General features: G+C 38.4%; 1 pseudogene; it reads right to left on the bottom strand.

The window, feature by feature from the left end:
• Positions 1–2,119: 2,119 nt before the first annotated feature.
• The window catches only part of LOC131507953 (dipeptidyl peptidase 1-like), a 34,663-nt pseudogene continuing 14,958 nt past the window's right edge, over positions 2,120–21,824 (bottom strand).

Below are 21,824 nucleotides of genomic sequence, written 5' to 3'. Positions count from 1 at the left end.
GCTATAGTCACCTTATCCCGGTTTCAGCAGTGAGGTATGAAGGAAAGCCTGCCAGGCCCATCTGGGACAGAATTTCTTCCCTGGAAAAAAGGAATATGAAGAGCCCTGATGCTACTGAGCATTAAATCAACCCTGGAACTATCTGTGTCTGAGCTTCTGTTCATGTGAAAATATAAGTCTCTATTACCAAAAACCGCATGTAGTATGATATGTTATCATCCACAGCCAAAAGTACCCTAATTTGTATACCCTAGTGGACTTGTCTTCAATTCTCAAGGTATTGTCATAAGTATGTACATGTTACTGTATCCTGACATTTACACCAGCACAATTTCTCCTGGTAGGTACCAGATTCTTTACTTTCTTTTGTACGTAAATTACATTGACTTAAATGAAAATATAATAATTACAACATAAAATATATGCCAGAAAATTTTTGCTGTCTAAATTGTAATGATAACCACCATCACTAATTAGGATGGATTAAACTGTCCCTGGCAGCAAGAAATCTAGCAAATGTCTTGATTATGCACAAGTAGTCCAAAATAAGGTCATATTTTTTGTCAAGCACTTTCACAAATCCCTGCGAGCACACCGTTCTCCTTCTCTGAATTCTGAAGCATACTTACCACCTGCAGATATTGAGAACACTGACAGATAGCTTCTGGCAAAGAGGCAACTATTCTATAGCATTATGACACTGGGAAACATATACTGTGCCAAATAGCATTTTATATGGAAGAAAATACACTAAATTTTCACATTGCAGGTCAAGTTTATATACTTCATGATATCACATTTTGGGAAAAGCTTTCCTCTTCCTTTTTCTTGTATAATACCCTCGTAGCAACTTCAATCACAAATCCAAGTGGAAACTAAACGATATGCAGTGACAACCTTAAATGAGAAAATTGTTCCCTGGCTAGACCTCTTACTGAGTTTGCTAGGACTGTGTGCTTCAATTTGAAGAGACACCAATGATCTGAGAAGATGTGCACGATGCTATAATGGGTCCATGTTTTAGAAACAAAATACCTGGAAGGAGAAGCAAGGTCATTCAAACATGAAAGAAATATTGTTAGGATGTATATCGGCAACAACAACAACAAAAACCTACTGTACTTTAGAGTAGTAAGATCTAAACATGGTTTAGATCCCAAGCAGATGAAAGTATTTCCTAAAATCCATACATTTGAAAGAAAGATTGGTTCCTGAAGGACAAAACCACTTCGGAATGAACAGACTCATTCTACTGGAAGGCAGTGACCAGGCAGGAGTGAGCAGACCACTCACTCACTCTGGTTCTGAGACTCACTCACTCTGGTTCTGCAAACCAGAACTTGACTGGAGCAAACATTTTACTGCATTAAATCTACCCTCTATCACTTCAGTATACAACTTCAGAGATTCGAAATGCAATTCTCCAACAGAGACTTAATAGAAGCTGAAACACTAAGATTGAGCCCTTAGGCTTACACATTTATGTTACTGTCACCATAAGCCCCTCACATAGATACAATAACATTAAACATTCATTAAAATCTTTCTATCAACTGCCCACTTCTTCAGAGGGGATTTCATTTTTATCTTGAACAGATGGCAAGCCTATCACAGAATGTTCTTTATGACCAGAGCATAAACACTGATTAAATCATTCTGAAACCAATTAAAAACTCAACATTTACTTCAGGAAGACATATCTACAATAAGAGAATGAACATGAGCAAACATAGTCAATTTACTCACTCTAGCCCCATCCCCTGAGAAAAATCTGACTGAGGACAATGAGTTATAGGAGAAATAATCTACCTCAGGTTAGCTGTCCCATTTGCTACCTGGGTACTCAATTAAAAGGGCAATTGGCCAGAGATGTTAGAATTCCTTCATCAAATATGTTTTGGAGTTCCCCATTGATGAGGCCATCAAGTACCCAGACACACACACCAAAAATTAATTTTAAAATCTTGATTCCCATTACAGAAAAAATAAATAAATAAATAGAACAGATGTTGCCAGAGCACAAATCCGGGCTCAACTTACCTTGTAGCTACTTCAGCAAAAATCTTCAAACTTCAAAGTATGAGACACTATCCATGACTACATTATTTCATTTAGTCTTTATAAAAAAGTGTCCAAATGGTATTCATTATTATTATTATTATTTTTTTTTTTTTTACAGAAAACCTTTGGAACTGGGTGGCTCAGTCCGTTAAACATCTGACTCTTGATTTCAGCTCGGGTCATGATCTCACTGCTCATGAGGTTGGGCTTCACATCAGCCTCTGTGCTGACAGCGCAGGGTCTGCTTGGGATTCTCTCTCTGCGTCTCTCTCTGTCCCTTCCCCACTCATGCTCTCTCTCGGTCTCCAAGGAAATAAAATGTTTTAAAAATCTTTTAACTTTTTAAAAATTTAACAGACCTTGCATATTTTCTTGTGATTTTTCGCAACGTAAAAATAAGGCTGTGTTCTCAAAAAGGCTTTTAAAACTATAGCACGTGTGAATTACAAATGACTAACAAAATCCCGCATTTTGGTACTGCATAGCTGGAAAGCAGGCCGGTGGTCAAGGGGGAGGTGTACCCAAATCGAAGGCAGTTTTAACGTTGAAGGCAGAAATCTTCATAGGAATCTATTTGTAATGTTCTGAAATTGCTGCTATGAGAGTCTCCAGTCTGCCCTTTCGTGATTGATGGCGGTCGGGATGAGATGCCGGGATGTGCACCCTCCAATTTGGGAACCGGGGTGGCTGCCACCGCTGTGCTTTCAATTGCACCCTCATCGGTTCCTCTGCGGATCCCGAAGTAACCATCTTCGCTCCCGCTAGTGCCCCAGCTATTTTTAACAATCCAGCAATCCACCCCAGAGGCTGTCGGTGCCGTGGCCCACGGGCAAAACAGCATGATTAGTCGGCTCAAAGGGGTTGAAAGGGTCTGTCAAAAAACAAAACAAAAAAAGGGTCTCTCAGACCAGTGTAGTAGTAGATAGATCCCCCTGTGCCAGCGGAGGAAGAGATCATAGATTTCAAAAGCAACTGCCATGGGGCCACGACAGGCCAGCTCATTGCAGCCCCCGTAGAAGCCTGCCATATAGTGGTACTCGGAGGAGTAGTAATGGAAGCAAGTCATCCTTCGGTTTGCATGGAGAATCAGTGCCTGTGTAGGGGAAGCATGGCTCTTCTATCAGCCCAAAATCGTGGGCATATTTTCCTGTGATGAGGTACGGCCCACCTTCACAGCCTTGAGCGTGCTGGCTGCAGGAGACAACCTCTGGGGACTCAAGATTGGGGTCTGAGTATTGTTGGTTAGTGTATGGATCCTTGCTTCCAGCATACCCACAGAAGCAAATGAGTAGCAGCTTCCACAAGATGCTTGGCTTCGAACAGGAGGAACAAAATTGGTACCACAAACATTTCTCCAGTCCCAAGACGCTGACAAATGTAAAACCATTTCGTGTATTTCAATAGTCAGTGGTGGGATTCTCCAGCTGTGGCTACTGCCTCTCCTAATCCTCTCTCCTAGGGTAAGCGTCTCATGTTCCATGTATGTGGTTGCCGTCCAAGACTTCTGGGGGCACCTGGGTGGCTCAGTCGGTTAAGCGCCCAACTTCGACGCAGGTCATGATCTCATGGTTTGTGGGTTCAAGCCCATGAGTCAGCTGTGCTGACAGCTAAGAGCCTGAAGCCCAGATCCTATGTCTGCCTCTCTCTCTGCCCCTCCCCACTCAGGCTCTGTCTCTCTCTGTCTCAAAAAAATAAATAAACATTAAAAAAAAATTTTTTAAGACTTCTGAACGGCATGGATCACTTTCACAAAACCATGGTTATATTTGTAGAGGGTATTAGAATTAGAAGAGTTTCCCTGGAGACTCTCAGGGTGTGCTGTGTTCATGTTCACCTTCTCAGAGGTAGTTCCCACTTTAGTTCCAAGGAAATGAGCCTACTTCCAGCTTGGCACATCATGCACCCATCCAGGCATGGTCTCTGCGGTGGTAACTCGTTGTGGAGGATAAGCTAAGGAATTCCCTGAGCTCGCACCCATGGGTTAACAAGGCATATAGGAACAGGAAGCCTCAGGATGAAAGCATCCAAAATTAGGTAGACAAGATTAAGTATTCAGGGCGGAAACGCCCCCCAACTTAGTACGATAGCAGAAAGCTGCTTTCAAAGGAAGAAAGGACCAAAATAGGTAAACAGGTGAACAGGGCTATAGACCACAGCAGGGCCAAGTTGCCCAGAACAGAGCTAATTAGCAAAAGAAAGGTGCCTTGTTGACCCTGAGGTAGCATGCTCTGTCTTTCTTGTCCCCTAGGCAAGATAAGGTAAACAGACCTGGCGCCTCATGCCTGCCTTAAATAACCATCTGCCAGGCACCAGGACTTTGTTTGGTATTGACCTAAACCCCTAACGCTGCATATCTTCAAAACCCCCTTTTCCTCACACCCATGAGTTAATGTTCACAGTTCCACTGTCTCTTTGTGCACGTCCATCACTCTTGTAAACCTTCTGATCCTAATAAAAATGGAGCAAGGACCCTTTCTTGGGGCTTTTGTCTCCTCCCAGACATTACTCTCTCTCACATGTCAATTCTGCATCCACTATCTTGCTGGACAAGAAAGAACTCCAGACCCAGAGTCCATGGCTACTGGTTACCTTGCTGCCCTCTTCTTCGTACTTAAAAAAGGCAAACCACTTGTAGTCATTCAACACAATCTCAAAGCCTTGATTGAAAATCATGGTGAGGGGTGCCTGGGTGGCGCAGTCGGTTAGGCGTCCGACTTCAGCCAGGTCACGATCTCGCGGTCCGTGAGTTCGAGCCCCGCGTCAGGCTCTGGGCCGATGGCTCGGAGCCTGGAGCCTGTTTCCGATTCTGTGCCTCCCTCTCTCTCTGCCCCTCCCCCATTCATGCTCTGTCTCTCTCTGTCCCAAAAATGAATAAACGTTGAAAAAAAAAATTAAAAAAAAAAAAAAAAAAAAAAAAAAAGAAAATCATGGTGAAATGGCAAGGATTGCCCAAATTAGCCCATCCTGTATCTAACTTCTCAAGGTGTGCCACTACTTTCTTTTTTTTCCGGTAGTCCCATAGCCATGTAATTGACATCATGTTGGGAACTAATAGGGCCCGCCTAGAAGACCCAGGGACCCAGAAGCCCAGGGCAAGTGCAACGGGGACATGTGTCACAGTGTGGGGTGCTGACAACACACAGCAGCCACAGGAGGGCTGTGAGCAGTCAGCAGGGCTAGGGACCCAGGGGAGAAGAAGGAAAGGGCAGTGGCCAAAGAACAGTGGCTGGAGAGCCTAAATGGCACTAATTATTAGACCATGTGAAGATAGAGACACTGTCTTCATAAGCTTAAGCAACTTGCCCAAATTGCATAGTTTAGTATATGGAAGAGTCAGGCTTTTTGCTCCCAGGTTTTGATTTCAGAAGACATGCTTGAAGGTACGACACTCTATTTCCTCTCAGAATAAGTTTTCCTAAGCCCTTTTAGAGAAAGAAAATTAGAACAGGAAGCTCTTTAAATCTAAGTATTGCTAAAACAAATTATTTTCATGCAATGCATACAAACAACTGAAATACTAGTTATAGATCGTTCTCATTTCTTCATTAAAGTATAATGAGAAATTCTAGTTCAAATGACTATATACACTTAAAAGAAATAAAATGAATTTATAAATATTCTATAATTCAAATTAGTTAAAAGGATAGCTTTTAAATATTTATATTTTAGGGTTTTCATACATACTACAAAATATTAACTTGAAATAGTACAAATGTTGTATTAAAATGTAAATGAGAATCTAATATATCTGAAATCCATCACTGGAAGAGTGTGTGTTAGCGATACATGACATGACCTAACTCTTCATGATTCTAGGTGCCTGACAAAGCATTTATGGGCATGGCCCTTACTGGGAGGCAGGACTTTCAGTGTTAAAACTGGAAAGCCCAGGCAAACTGGGATAAGCTGGTCCCCCTAATTCTGGAATATTATTAGGTAGCAGGGAAAGTCATAATCCAGAAAAGACACACATATCTGGAAAAATATCCTTCTGATGTGACTTAGATTCAGAAAAATGCATGTCAAATTGTGTACATTCTTGTGAAATTAGGCAATTACATTTTTTCTGTTTAATCAAGTCCCAAATTTTTCCCAGAGATGGTGAATAACTAAAAAAAAAAAATCCATCTGGTTCAGAACTTTTTTCTAGGGTAATATCAAAAAAATGTTTGAATAGTCAAATATGACAAAATTTCTCTACTCAGCTTTGCTTGATCTGAGAGATTAAGCATCACCCAGAGTTATCACCTTTATATGTATCTGTAACTGGCACATCTAATATTCACTACTTTAGCACATATTTAATGCATATTCGGATTAGGGGGATGATAACTACAAATTCATGAAATATATGATATTTTGCTAAAATTATCTCACTATGGTGCATCTGAAGCAATGTCCTACCGTGCATAGCCAAAAAACCTATGTTTATATTTTATAACTGATATTTACTGGATGATAGCAAAGCCATTTCAATTAAGTTAAGGTTGAATTTAACAGTTTTAACTCTTGTATGGCTATGACAGATGAAACTAAGTGTGGACTCAGCCTTCTCATGAATTTGTCCTAGTGGCAACAAACTAAACTTGGCAAATGAATGAATGAATTAAAATACCACTGGGTCATTATCAAGTTCATCACAACTAAAAGAAAAATAATTAAAAATGCAAAAGGAAATTGCATTTTAATGTATTTCAAGGGTCTTAGTAAAATAATTAAGTGAGAGACATCAGTCCCAAAATAATACATACATAATACCTTTCTAGAAAGTTAAAAACTACTAAAAAACAAACCAGAAAAAAACAGGCTTTTTGAGACATGCACATAAATGCAGGAGAACCATGGAAAAAGAAAATTAGGAAATGGTTGCCACAGAAACCATTTGGGAAGAAGAAGTACCAGGTGGTTGGGGAGAACACTATGGTTGGCTGTTCATAGTGCTTATTCCATTGTTTTACATACAAATAAATATATGGCTGAATGAAAGCAAACTATGCCTAGAAAATGAAGAGAGTGTTATATCATAAGGATTACAGTTTTCCCAACTAAATTTTATTTTATTTATTTTAAATTAAATTTCCTCATTTAAATTTTCTTAATATATAATCTTATCACCCTATGTGAACCCTCATTCCTGGAGTCATTGAGACCAGGTAGAAGATCCAGATTCATTTTCCTGTCCCCAGTGTTTCCTTCTCCACTTCGACCTACATATCCCTGTTACGTTCTCTCAGTACTTCAAAAGCTGCATATTGTCCAAAGAATAAAGACCAGGTCAAGAACGCCTAGGATGTGGATGGGATCTGCCTTCTGTATGTTCGCATTGCTTCCTTCACTGATCACCATGCCTGTTCATGCTAGTCCTCAGTTCTCTCTGTTTTCTTGTCATTTAGTATCTTCCCTTCTGTACAAGTCCTACTAGTCTTGGAGGGCCCAGCTCAAGGTCACCAAATCCACCTGGTCTGAGATCTGTTTCCATTCTGTGATCCAGAGCACAATATACATATCTTATAACTGAATTTATCTATAGTAGGTGATTCCATATTGCTAATTTAGCAAACTCTTATCGACTATTTACTTCTATCAGTGAGGCAATAAACAAATTCAGCAGAAAAACTTTGGCCAAGCCATATGCAATGCCCTCGGAGAGTTTTAGTCTAGAATTATTTACGTTCCTAAATCACGTGTTCTACTTGATAATTTAAAAAAAGGCATTCATTATCAATCGATTTCACCTTTGTATATATCTTAGTACTTCCCACACAGAAGTTAATCAACTAATATTACTTTCACATCTACCCAGGGATTTTTTTTTTTAACTTCAGAGACCACTAATCTAAACATTTGTGAAGAAAAAACACACTAACCAAAAACTAACATCCTACTTGCAAAATCTGGAAATAATTTCTTCTAGTAGTAAGTCTTAAGATGCTGCGACAAGAATCACCATCCAGGGTCATGTCCTTTGCTTTAGAGAAGAAGTTCTAAGATTGCTCGTCTTCACTGGGACTTGTTTTCTCATGTGGCCAGGGACGGTCCCTCATTTGTAGCTCTCTTTAATTTTTTTAATGTTTATTTTTGAGAAAGAGACACAGCACAAGCAGGGTGGGGCAGAGAGAGCGGGAGACACAGAATCTGAAACGGGCTCCAGGCTCCGCGCTGTCAGCACAGAGCCCGATGCCGTGCTTGAACCCAAGAACTAAGAGATCATGACCTGACCCGAAGTCGGAGGCTTAACCGACCGAGCCACCCAGGTGCCCCTGTAGCTCTCTTTTAACATGTATTACCACTAATACAAAACAGCAAAGACCTTTTACACCTGTGAATATTGGTTTTTATCCCTGTTTTTTTTTAAATGATGGTTTTGGGGTGTCTGGGTGGCCCAGTCAGTTGAGCATCCAACTTTGGCTCAGGTCATGATCTCACAGCTTGTGGGTTGGAGCCCCATGTTGGGGTTTGCTCTAACAGCATGGAACCCACTGAAGATTTTCTGTTTTCCTTTCTCTCTCAAAAATAAATATACATTAAAAAAATGTTTTTATTTTTAATTTTTTTAATGTTTATTTATTTTTGAGACAGAGAGAGACAGAGCATGAACAGGGGAGAGTCGGAGAGAGAGAGAGGGAGACACAGGATCTGAAGCAGGCTCCAGGCTCTGAGCTGTCAGTACAGAGCCCGACGCGGGGCTCGAACTCACGGACCGCGAGATCATGACCTGAGCCAAAGTCGGACGCTTAACCGACTGAGCCACCCAGGTGCCCCTAAAAAAAATTTTTTAAGAATAAAATGTGATGGTTTGTACCAGCTAAACATACTTCTGTCCTCAAACTCCATTGCAACTACTGGTGACCATGTGACCAGAGACACAGTTCTTAGCAATGAAACAGAAACAGAAGTGTCCTGAGTGGAGCTTTCACAAATATGCTATTTTTCTAACAACAACAATAAAAAAATTGGACACCCACCTTTTTCTCTTTGTCCTTTTCCTCTTTGAGATACACATTATAAATACATATACATATACATATTGTATGTGTATATGCATATATAAAACCATGAAATATATATTATATACCCATTATGTATTTTAATATATTGGTAATGGGTGTATATGATATATATACATACATACATGCCTAGATTTGGTACAGCCACTTTGCAACCATAAGAATAAATGACATTGTTCAGGAGAGGCCTTGGCTCTCAGACACTTCCTTGACCCACTGGGTTGGCTCTGGACTTCCTAGCTCTAGACTTCTGGTCACGTGACAGTAAAAGATTCCATCTGATTAAGCCACTATGGCTCTTTCTCCTACTTCAGACTAAAGCAATTCTAACTGACATAACATCCCTGCTTCCCAGGCACAACTAGGCTGGATTAACTGCCTGTTCAGGGAATGAATTTAAAATGCCGAGGAAGGGTGGAGATTAGAACATTTTTCTGTAACATGAAAGAACATGGCTTCATGAATGGATTCTTTTGAAGGACACTACAAGCCATACAATTTTAGAAACAGTGTTGTCTGTTCACAAAGAAATTCAAAGGATAAACCTTTGAGAGGAGAAGACAACATACTGGTGTGAAAGAGAATCTGGCTAGGAGGTAAGTTGAAATGAAAAGGAAATAAATTAAAAGCAAAATGGCAAAATTAATATCTTCATGAGATTAGAATCACTCAATATTATATTCACTAAAGAACAAAGCCAACACCGCTGAAAAGTGAATAGTAATGTGTAGAACAAATTTGAACAGCTGCCTCTAAAATATGAGAAATGAAGGGAGATTAAAATCACGAGAGAAGAAAAAGTAAATGTAGTTGATGGAAAAATGGTGTGCAACATAATTTGTGTCCATGAGAAAGGAACCCTTTTAACTAAAACAATAAATCTGGGTTATAATAGGACTGTGCATTCCCAAATAAAAGAAAGTCTTGAGTCTACAGATGAAAAGTCTCAGTGACTATAGACAACATTAACAAGGATGAAAACTTGAAGTGATTCTGTTGAAATTTATAATTTCAAGGGTGAAGAAAATAACATAAACTTAGTTCTTGACTAGACAGAAAAGTTTGCCTCCAAAAGAAAAAATTCAGACTAACCTCAGACTTCTCCATATCAAATACCAGGAAATAATGGGACAACATCTATAGAGTTTTAGGTGGTAAAAATTATAAACCAATATATAAATACATAAAATATTTCTTCTCTTTGAAGATTAAATAAACACCTTATTATCAGATATGCAACAATTCAAATATATGTCAATTTTACTTTTGAATATGAAAAATTTAAACATCAGATTCTCAAAGTATTCATCAAAAGTTTAAAGGATGACTCAAAAGTTCAGAAATCAACAACAAAGTCACTTTAAAAAATGCCTCCTAAGAAAATAATCAAATATATATACAAAATATCAGTATACACATGTTTATCATGGCACTATTTATAATAGGTAAAAAATGAAAACATCCAAATGACCAGCAATACAAAACTAGTTAAATGGATTATGGTAGCATAAGTGATGGACTAAGATCTAAGGTTTTTAGACCATACATTAAAAAAATAGTGAAAAATTAGGAAATCATTATAATATATTAATATATGAAATAACTACAAAATAGGTGTGCTGAATGATTTTGTTTTAATAAATAATGTGTGCAAATAGAAAAATATTGAAGAAAATACAACAAATGCTTACTCTGGTTTAAGATATGTAAGTTTTTATTTTCCTCAAAATTTTCTGAATTTTCTCTAATAAATGAAAAACAAACTGCGTTTTTAATAACCTCTCACTTTCTTCCTTTTGGGTGAGTTTATTTAGGTTAGCTCTAGTGTCTTCTTTCTGGTTTTGAAGCTTCTTTCTGTATGTTTTGGTAGTGTTTGAAATTGTGATAAGAATTATAACATCACATCACTTATTAGGTAAAATGACTATGTTCTGATCTGCTTTATTGCAACTGACAATCTTCATAAATCAAATTTTCCATTTTGTCTATGTCAAGAAAATACCAGGCAATTTATGTTTTTTTTTTTTTTTTCCAACGTTTTTTTATTTATTTTTGGGACAGAGAGAGACAGAGCATGAACGGGGGAGGGGCAGAGAGAGAGGGAGACACAGAATCGGAAACAGGCTCCAGGCTCCGAGCCATCGGCCCAGAGCCTGATGCGGGGCTCGAACTCACGGACCGCGAGATCGTGACCTGGCTGAAGTCGGACACTTAACCGACTGCGCCACCCAGGCGCCCCATGTTTTAATAACTTTCTTCCAAAACTGTGAAACTCCAGAAGCTGAGTTTTCAATAAGCCGACCTACTCAGTAGTGCTTTTTGTTTTCAGTATAAAACCATAAACATGTTGGAACTGTAACTGAGCCTCTAATCTTTCATTTTATATCACTCTGTCTGGCCAGTTTTGTAGAATTTCACTCAGCTGATTAATACCTTTTGTGTACCTAATACAGTTTCGTTTTGCAAGAATATACAGCAGAATCATAGACTTTTTTTTACTAAGCATTGCACTTTTCTATAGTAAACAGAGTTACAAGTTTAATGGGAAAGAAAACGGTCATTTTATTTTCTTTATCCATTTTCTGGTATGATGAATATTTTCATGGTAATTCTCAGCACAGTACTGGCCCTCGGCAGTGAACTTGGGAGTTCAGGCTGCCAACTCAAAGTAATATATGAACTTGAAAAACATGGATTGTTGTGTTATTATCTGAAGGTTACTTTATGGGCTCCTGGGTTCTTAACTCCGCCCAAACACATGGAAATTCGCAGTGAGAGCCACAAGCAGACCCAGGTAGCACTGATTCTCAGCTACAACTTTGCTTCCTCAGTTGCCCACAGGGTCTGCACTGAACCCAAGATGAAGCATCCAGAGTTTGACAATCTAATTCCCTATCTGCCCCTTGGCTTGCCAACAATCTTTGATAAGGCACTTATCTGGTCTGTGCCTATAGCAACCTACAAAGTGAGAATAATATTTTGATCCCAACTCCAAGATATGGTGATCAGTAACTAATAATTTATTTTGAAGCTAAGAGACATAGATATGCCTGGAGTTATCAGTATATTTGAATAAACTCCAAAATCCTAGGTATCTTGACTTTCTCATATCTGATTAACCACTATACAAATGAGGAAATGATTAGAAGAGGAAGAAGGTTTTTCAATAAGCAGAAGCAGGTGTTAATATTCTGGATCAACAGATTTGTACTGGAGCTTAACATAAAATCTCATCCATGAGTAAGCTTTCTTTCATTCTTGGATCGGATGTAATAATTATTTCATTTTCATAAAATTTACCATACTGGCATTTGGATTATTTCGTGATTTTTCTGGGAACTGTGTTTTCGTGCTACTTATCTGAATGTGAATGAGGCCACAATCAATTGCAGGTATCTGTAGAACTTGAGTATCCTTTTATTCCAGACTAGCCACCTATCAGTAGTTAAATGGATACAGCTTTTCAATCAACGGCTGTCCTCACAAAGGTATCATACACTATCGAGAATATATTTTTTCCCACATAGTTCCCTTTCGTTTTTTGTAAAAGTACAGTCTGACATACATTACATTATCAAAACAAAACAGCAAATACTATACATTGGAAAAAAATAAATGAATTATACAAGCACAAAATCAAAATGTTGTTATTTTTGTTGACAGGCTGCATAGCACTGGGGGGATTCTTCCTCTGTAACTATGGTAATAAGGACACTTATCTTGAAGATTAAAAAAATTATTCCTTTAAAATTATTACAACAGCATCTGGCATATAATAAGTAATCAATAAATCTTATCAATTACTAATATTCTATGACAAGAATACACTTCATCTTAATCATACTAAAGTTCTGTGTATCTAATAAGTAAAATCAAATATTATATGTATCTTCAAACACTTTAGGTAGCTAATCATATAATATTTCTAAAATTCTTGATCTAAGTTAAAGATGGGAAACTTGAAAGTATCTACAAATTCAACCAATAATCTGATCATTTTGTTCTATGTTCTTATTATGCAGACACCATTATATAATGGGGATACAGTGACCTCAAATACATTGTTCTTGTCTACTAGGATTTTAAATGTTTATATATTTATTTTGAGAGAGAGACAGAGAGCGCAAGTTGGGCAGGGGCAGAGAGAGAGGGAGAAAGAATCCCAATCAGGGTCCATGCTGTCTGTGCAGAGCCCAATGTGGGGCTTGAGCCCATGAACCGAGAGATCATGACCTAAGTCGAAATCGAGAGTTGGACACTCAACCAAATAAATCACCCAGGTACCCCTCTACTGGGATTTTATATCTGGGTTTGCCTGCCACTGTGCCTGGCATATATGAATACTCAATACGTGAGGCCTATTATTATTCATATTACTTTTAGGTGAGACTGGGTGGCTCAGTTGGTTAAGCGTCCAAATTCAGCTCGGGTCATGATCTCACAGTTCTGAGTTTGAGCCCCATGTCAGGCTCTGTGCTGACACCTCGGAGCCTGGAGCCTGCTTCAGATTCTCTGTCTCCCTCTATCTCTGCCCCTCTCCCACTCACACTCTGTCTCTATTTCTCTCAAAAAATAAACATTAAAAATTTATATATATGTATGTATACATACATATATATACGTGTATATGTATGTATACATACATATGTGTATATATATATATATATATATATATATATATATATCACTGCTAATATTTAAACAGATTATATTGTAAACTGCCTTGGATTGCCAGCTAAGTTATAGATAAACGAGACAACTTCTAGATAAAGAAAAATTTGTGGCAGGCTTAAAATTGAGCTCTATCTAAATTAATAGATAGGAAGGATTCTGTTCATTGTTGTGTGCTATACTGTGTTTTACATATATTTTATATGTGTATTTACATATATTTTATATGTGTGTGTTTACATATATTATATATATTTATATAGATACATATATATCAGAAATATACACCATAGTGAAATAATCTATATAACTACCCCAAGACCTGTAGCCAACCTTACCACTACCTACTTTTAAAATTAAAAATACACACATGAAAACTTAAGACATGACACACCCAAATTCTCAGCAGGAAGAAAAAGACCAAAAACAATGAGATAACAAATAGATCTTCTATGAATCTCACTGGAGAAGAAAGACAAAAATCTAGCGCACAGCCAAGTGCCAACAAAGAGAAGACGACCTACCTACTTTCTGTCACTCACCCTATGTTTTCTTGTCTCGGTCTTCTGTGCTCAAGGAAATGGAAAGAGCTTCTCAAAAATGCTGAAAGATTACTCCCAAACCCAAACCTTCATTTCTGCCATCTCTGACTACCACTTCCTTAAACCTTGAACTTGTCTTGTTCCACCTCAACACTGTCCAAGTGAACAGTCCTATTCTAGACACTACCGAATACAGCCTGCACCAACCCTACTATGATATTTAATTGGATAATGTTTTTGAACACTATTTTAAAAATGTTGAGGAAGCATATAAATAAAGAGGGCCATAAATGTGATTTTTTAAGTTTATTTATTTATTTTGAGAGAGAGAGAGAGAGAGAGAGAGAGAGAGAGAATTCCAAGCAGGCTCCATACTGTTAGCACAGGGCCAAACACAGGACTCAATCCCATGAACCACACGAGATCATGACCTGAGCTGAAACCAAGAGTTGGACACTTAACCGACTGAGCCACCCAGGTACCATGCCATAAATGTGGTTTTAAGAAAGAGCCATGGAAAGAACATTCTGTCTCAGGGTAAGCAGATTAAGGTGTCTGATGTCAGCAAAACACAGACCAAGAGGAACCATGGACCTTTAATGAAGTACTCATGTAGTTTTTGCTGTGGGAAGGGAATGAGTTCCAAAGAAATATATAAAATAGCTTTCACCATCAATCATCTACTGGGGAGAAAAAAAACATTCACTAAACAAGGTAGCTAAACAAAAGAGATGATGAGTGTTAACATTCATGAATTTCTAGAAGGCATGGCAGCCTTGTTCAGCTCTGGATTCCCAGTGTATAGCAATGCTCAAAGCTTGAAACACAGGGATTTGTCATAAATGTTTGCTGAATGAATGAATAAACAAGTATAGTTAATAGAAGTGAGTAACAGAAATGTCCCCTTTCGGCTTTCGTTTCATCAAGTCTTTCTTGAATTCCTATGCTTCAGTCTTGGAATAGATCCTTTGGGCATGCAAAGATGGATAAAAAAGGAACGCTGCCTTCAGAACTTTATATTTGGTGATCATAGTCTCTAAATGAAGTGAAAATTTGCAGGATCAAAGAATATTTACTTTACACAGAAAGGAGAACAAAAATCAAGTACATCATTCAAGAGAATAAGACTAACATGTCTCAGGTAAGATGGGGAAAGAGTTTGACAGCATTGATAAATATTACATGGAAGGTCTATACTGCCCACAATAAATGCCAATACAATTGAATAAAATAGGATGACAACTAGGGCAACTGGCTGGGTCAGTTGGTTAAGTATGCAACTCCTGATCTCATCTCAGGTCTTGATCTCAGGGTCATGAGTTCAAGCCCCATGTTGGGCGATGGAGCCCAAAATGTGATGACAACTATAAAAAAATACGACAAAAAATAAAGATGAATATAATGTGTTTTAGAAAGATGAAGAAACAACTTTGTAAAGGAGAAACATTTCTGTCTACATAAAAATTGAAGTTTGGGGCACTTGGGTGGTTCAGTCACTTAAATGTCTGACTCTTGATCTAACAGTTCATGAGTTCAAGCCCTGTGTCGGGCTCCACACTGACAGTACGGAGCCTGCTTGGGATTCTCTTTCTCTCTCAATCTCTATTTCTCAAAAATGAATGAATGAATGTTTTAAAATAAGTAAAGTTTCCCATTTCAAGATGGCAGACTACATACCTGTGTTTCTCTCTTCCTTTTGTGATCTTGAAAATAGCTAGCAACAAGAGCGTGCCTGGGTGGCTCAGTCAGTTAAGCATCTGACTTCAGCTCAGGTCATGATCTCACCACCTGTGAGTTCGAGTCCCACATCGGACTCTGCTCAGCTCAGAGCCTTGACTCTGCTTCAGATTCTATGATCCCCTCTCTCTCTGCCCTTCCCCTGCTCATGCTCTGTCTCTGTCAATAAATAAATAAATGTTAAAAAAAAATTAAGACAGAAAATTTAAAAAAAATAGAAAATAATAATACATGGGGTGCCTGGGTGTCTCAGTCAGTTGAGCATCCAGCTCTTAGTTTCAGCTCAGGTCATGATCTCACACTCTGGGGGTTCAGGCCCCACATCAAGCTCTGTGCTGATGGTGCAGAGCCTGCTTAGGATTCTCTGTCTGTCTGTCTCTCCCACTCCCCCAGTCTTTCTTTCTCTCTCAAAGAAATAAGTTTTTAAAAAAAGAAAATAACAATAAGAGCATCACAAAGCTGTAATCCATCAACAATAAAGAGAAAAGGTGGGAGGCAGTCATGAATGGGGTAAGTTGGTCTATGAGAATGAAAGCATACAGTGTGAGAGAGAAGGAAGCAAAGGGTCCTACAATGGAAAGCATCAGCCTGCTCATCAAGAATCTCAGAACGATCTGGAAATCTGTATGGTCTGAAAGAGCATGGCAGTAAGAAACTGAGCATGAGGAGATGGGTTAAAAGTCCTTATATTGGGTGGGGCACCTGGGTGGCTCAGTTGGTTGGGCTTCCAACTTTGGCTCAGGTCATGATCTCGCAGTTTGTGAGTTCAAACCCTGCATCAGGCTCTGTGCTGACAGCTCAGAGCCTGGAGCCTGCTTCTGTGTCTCCCCCCTCTCTCTACCCCTCCCGTACTCACACTTTGTGGCTCTCTGTCTCTCAATAATAAACGAACATTAAAAAATTTTTTTTAAAGTCTCTATATTGTAGTTTTAAATTTTTTTTTACAGTTTATTTTGAGAGAGAGAGAAAGAGAGCAGAGAGGGGAAGAGAAAGAGGGAGAGAGAGAATCCCAAGCAGGCTTCATGCTGTCAGCACAAAGCCTACCATGGGTCTTGATTTCACAAACTGTGAGATCATGATATGTGCCAATATCAAGAGTCAAAACTTAATTAACTGAGCCACCCAGGTGTCCCTCTATATGGGATTTTTAACCCACTTCGACTTAGATCTGTTGCACATGCAGACTCTAGAGAAAAATAAAAGGTCTTTGGTAGTAACAATACAATACTCGAGTGAATTACCCACAGAGAACTAGGACAGCTAATGTAAGTGCTGATACTCAAGAGTGAGGTCCTCGGCGTTTGGGCTTTTGGGCTCCATAATTAAAACCAGCTCCCATTCTACTGTCCTTACAAAAAGCCTTAGATCCGACTAGCCCCATTCACGTACCCAGATCTCACTTGTCAAGTTTTCTATTAAGTTATTCTTTGATATGTATGAAAATTAATTCCATCATTTCAAGTACCTCTGGTATTTGCTGGTACCTCTGAAATCTATACCACAATACCAATTTCTTACTGTTTTTAAATCTCAAAAAGCAAAGAACTCTTCATCTACCATCCCTCAAATCTCTTTTCTGCTCTATTATTTTTTTAAATGACAATTCTTGACAATTTTAAAGTGTATTAGTTATTTATTTTTGACAGAGAGAGAGAGAGAGAGAACACACATGCACATGCATGAGTGGGGGAAGGATGTGGGAGGGAGGGGAGAGAGAGAATCCCAAGCAGGCCCCACACTGTCAGCATAGAGCCCAAGAGTGGGCTCAATCTCACCAACCTTGAGAATGTGACCCGAGCCAAAATCAAGAGTCGGGTGCTTAACCGACCGACCCACCCAGGAGCTCCTTTGCTGCTCTCTCCTTATCTTGGTAGATGGCACACCAGGCCACTGAATTCCTCAGGCCAAAACCTAGGAGTCATGGTTGATGCTTCTTTTCCCCCTCAGTCCATACGCAAGTTCTGTCAATTTCTACTCCTAAACCTACCTCGAACTAGTCCACTTTTCCTTGCTTCACTGACACCGTGAAGTCCTAGCCAATACCATCTTTTAACTGGGAATGTCCACAAAAGCCTTTTAGCTATCCTACCTCCACCCCTGCCCTGGGTTTCCTACAAAGCATTCAGATGTATTGCGATTTCCTACAATGCATTCTCCACTGAGAACCCAGAGTGACCTTTTCAGAACGTAAATCAAAAGTTAGATCCCTCCCAGAATCCACCCAAAGGACTCCTTCGTCACTCACAATGAAATTCAAACCCTTTACCACGGCGAGGAGATCACAGGTGCCATTGCCCCTGCCGGTTTTCCTTACTTCATCTCATGTATGCCTCCTTTTCTCTCACTCTGCTGTAAACACTCCAGTCTGGGCTCATTAGAGATTACTAAAGACTGCCCCAACCTCAAAACCCTGATAATTGCTCTCCCTCTCCCTGAAATACTCTTCTCCCAGACCTTCGCATGGATAGTTACTGTTTTTTTCTTTAAAGCCCCAGGTTCCTTAGACGGGTTTTCCCTGACCACCTAGTCACTCTCTACCATATGAATATCCCACAGCTGAGTGGTATGTCAACTTATTATATTTATTTTTTGTCTACTCATATATTTTTCACACTCCAGGATGAAAGCTCCGTGGGGCACGGTTGTCAGCTTTGTTTCTGACAGTATCCACAGTGCCTAGAACAGTGCCTGGGGCACAAAAAGTGCTCAAAAGACTTTTTTGAATAATTGCTCAAAAATGTCTGAAAATGAAAGGAAAAAAAAGCCCAATATCACCCAAATAAAATCAATTCCAGAAAAGAAAAAAAAAAGAAAAAAACACAGAACTTATGTAGTAGCAAAATAATAACTAAAGTAATTTAAGTATTAACTCAGGGTAATTTGAGAATAAATGTAGCAATTTGAAAATAAGACTTCATACACATGAGAACGATTTTTGTTTTTTTTGATATCTAAAATAGCCACTCACATGCAATGCTAAAGCAAGTATGAACTTTGAGGAGCATTCTGGAAAGTAATCCAACGGTGTCTACCAATAAGTGAATGCACATACCTTCTGCCCCAGTAATTCCCCTTTTGGAATCAATTCAACAAATATAAAAGCATTAGTATACGCAAATGTAGCACTTTAGTATCTTCTGAAGTATTGTTTACAGTAACAAAAAAGAAAACGCTCCTGATAGTGGTATAATTGAATAAGATTTAGCACATCCATATAACAGACTCTCAGGCAGCTCTGTTTAAAAATGAGTTAGATCAGTGCTTGGGGAAGAGATTTACTGGGGATTATTAAGCTTAAAAAAAGCAAATTTTTGGAGTGACTGGCTGGCTCAGTCGGTGGAGCATGTGACTCTTGATCTCAAGGTTTTGAGTTCAAACCCTACCTTGGGTGTCGAGATTATTAAAAATAAAATCTTTAAAACAAAAGCAAATTTTTAAAAAGCAAATCTCAAAGAGCGTATGGAGTAGGATGCGATTTTTGAAACAAATAAAAAAGCATATTCATATGTTTATATTAATAGCAGAAAGAAAACTATGGATATATACATATAACTATTAGCAACAGTAACCTCAGGAGATCATGGTGTGGGAGTGCAGAGCAAAGAAAAAATTCTTCTTTATACCTTTCCAGAATGTTTTCTTATGATAAGAAACATGTAATTCTTATTTAAAATTCCAAACCAAATAAGGAGGAAAAGTTCAGTGAAATGAAGGAGAGAGAGAGAGAGAGAGAGAGAGAGAGAGAGAGAGAGAGAGAGACAGAGGAGGAACAGCAAAAAGAATCAGTTACTGAGTTAAACTCTACCCAAAGAACAAGAGGAAAAAAATCTCCACAATAAGTCATTTGTACTTTAGGAGAACTCACAAACAACATGAAATCAATGAAACAAGACATTCAAGATGAAAGGATAAGACAACAGAATAAAGTGAAAAATGAGATTACAAAGCTAAAAAGATAAACTGGGGATCAAAGCAATACTATTACAGAAATAATAAATAAATTTGAAATCGCACAAAACAGAACACGTGAGGCCAAATACCCACTCAGAGGCCAAAAGAACACAGAGAATAAACACATAGATGGTGAATCCCTGAGGAGAGAGTTAATAGATACCTCAGGCAGATAATGACGATCTAGCAAAAGAAAATCAATTGGTCTTCATTCTGGGGAAACCTTGTATTCTGTCCTATAAATGGAAGAGGGGAAAACAGTACATTTCTATATTAAAGAAATTTTTCATGAGACGTAAGAGGGGGAAAAAAGTGGATCTACTAATTAAAGGAGACTACCATGTCTAGAAATAAAATAAATAAATAAATATTAAACAGAATCATCAAAACTGAGATATATACTGGAGATTTTTCTGAAATTTATAAATGAAAAAACAGATCAACAGGAAAAGAGCCAGGAAAAGCAAAAGTGAAAAGGGAGGAAGAAGAGAGGGAAGGCAGGAGGAAACAAGGAAGGAAGGAGAAACCAGGCTTGAATATGACCAGTAAGTTGAGGAGGAAGTTTGCTAAGAAGAACATGAGGGGCGCCTGGGGGGCTTGATCAGTTAAGCATCTGACTCTTGATTTTGGCTCGGGTCGTGGTCTCACGGTTGTGAGATCGAGCACCGCATAGGGCTCTGCGCTGACAGTGTAGAACCTGCTGGGATTCTCTCTCTCCCTCTCTTTCTCTGCCCCTCCCCCACTCATATTCTCTCAGTCTCTCTCAAAATAAATTTTGTTAGCTTTTCTGTTAGCTCTCCTTCAAAACCCAGGCGGAGGGCAGTGACCCGCAGAGCTTGTCACACTTGCTTGAGATGATTACCTACATGAAATACAGACATTTGTATTTTTAACCGTGAATAAAGCTTTAAATCAATGAAGAAGAAAGTTAATGGAAACGTATCAGACAACAAGGAGTTAGTGGAGAAAGTATTTCAGAGATCTGAGAATTCTGAAATCACACCAAGTAGATAGCAAACACTAATCCTTCTCAAAAGAAAAAATACTAAATTAAAAATATATATATATATTATTTCATATACATGTTCTATATATATGTATATAATACATATGTATATAATATGTATTATATATATATAATATACATGTGTTATATATAATATATATTATATATTATAAATATGTATAATATATATAAATAATTATATGTATATAATATATATAGAATGTTATATATAATATTCTGCCCTGTCATTTCCATCTACTTTTTGAGACCAGAGCCAGAAATTTGGTCAAAAGTGGCAAAGGCATTACAACCATGATCAAGGAGAAGCATTCAAAGTTTCCAAGTATAATGAAAGACTTTCTATCCTCTGGTCCTTAGGATTGGAGAAGACCCTGAAAATTAAATACCTGCTCAAAATAAGTAAAAGCAAAGAAACATCCCAGCCCGATCTTAATTTTATACTAAATTCCTGCATCACTTTGACTTATCTGGATTTCTCACTCCAGTACATAATTATATTCAGTCTCGCAGATCATCTGAAGGCGTAAATGAATATAAATGCTATGTCACCTTTACCTGAGGAGCATTGTTGCCAAGCTTAACCTGGCTGGTACTGAATCTGGACCAGAAAGAGAGTTGAAGCCATGGACCCAGAACCTCCCGTGAAAGCCTCAGGAAGCAAGGTATTATATCTAGAAGTACAGTTATGTCGCAGAGAAGGCTGTCGGAACCTAAGTGGAAAAGAACCACTGTTAGTGAATTTTGCGTCCAAAAAAGGCCAAATAAGTTTGTATAACAAGTAAAGACTGCCATAGGCTGCCTTAATTCTTTTCTAGAGTGTGGTTAGTT

The sequence above is a fragment of the Neofelis nebulosa genome, chromosome 3 (genome assembly GCF_028018385.1).
Source record: "Neofelis nebulosa isolate mNeoNeb1 chromosome 3, mNeoNeb1.pri, whole genome shotgun sequence".
Lineage (NCBI taxonomy): Eukaryota > Metazoa > Chordata > Mammalia > Carnivora > Felidae > Neofelis > Neofelis nebulosa.
The sequence above is the reverse complement of the archived record's forward strand: the minus strand, read 5'-3'. Positions and strand labels throughout refer to the sequence as shown.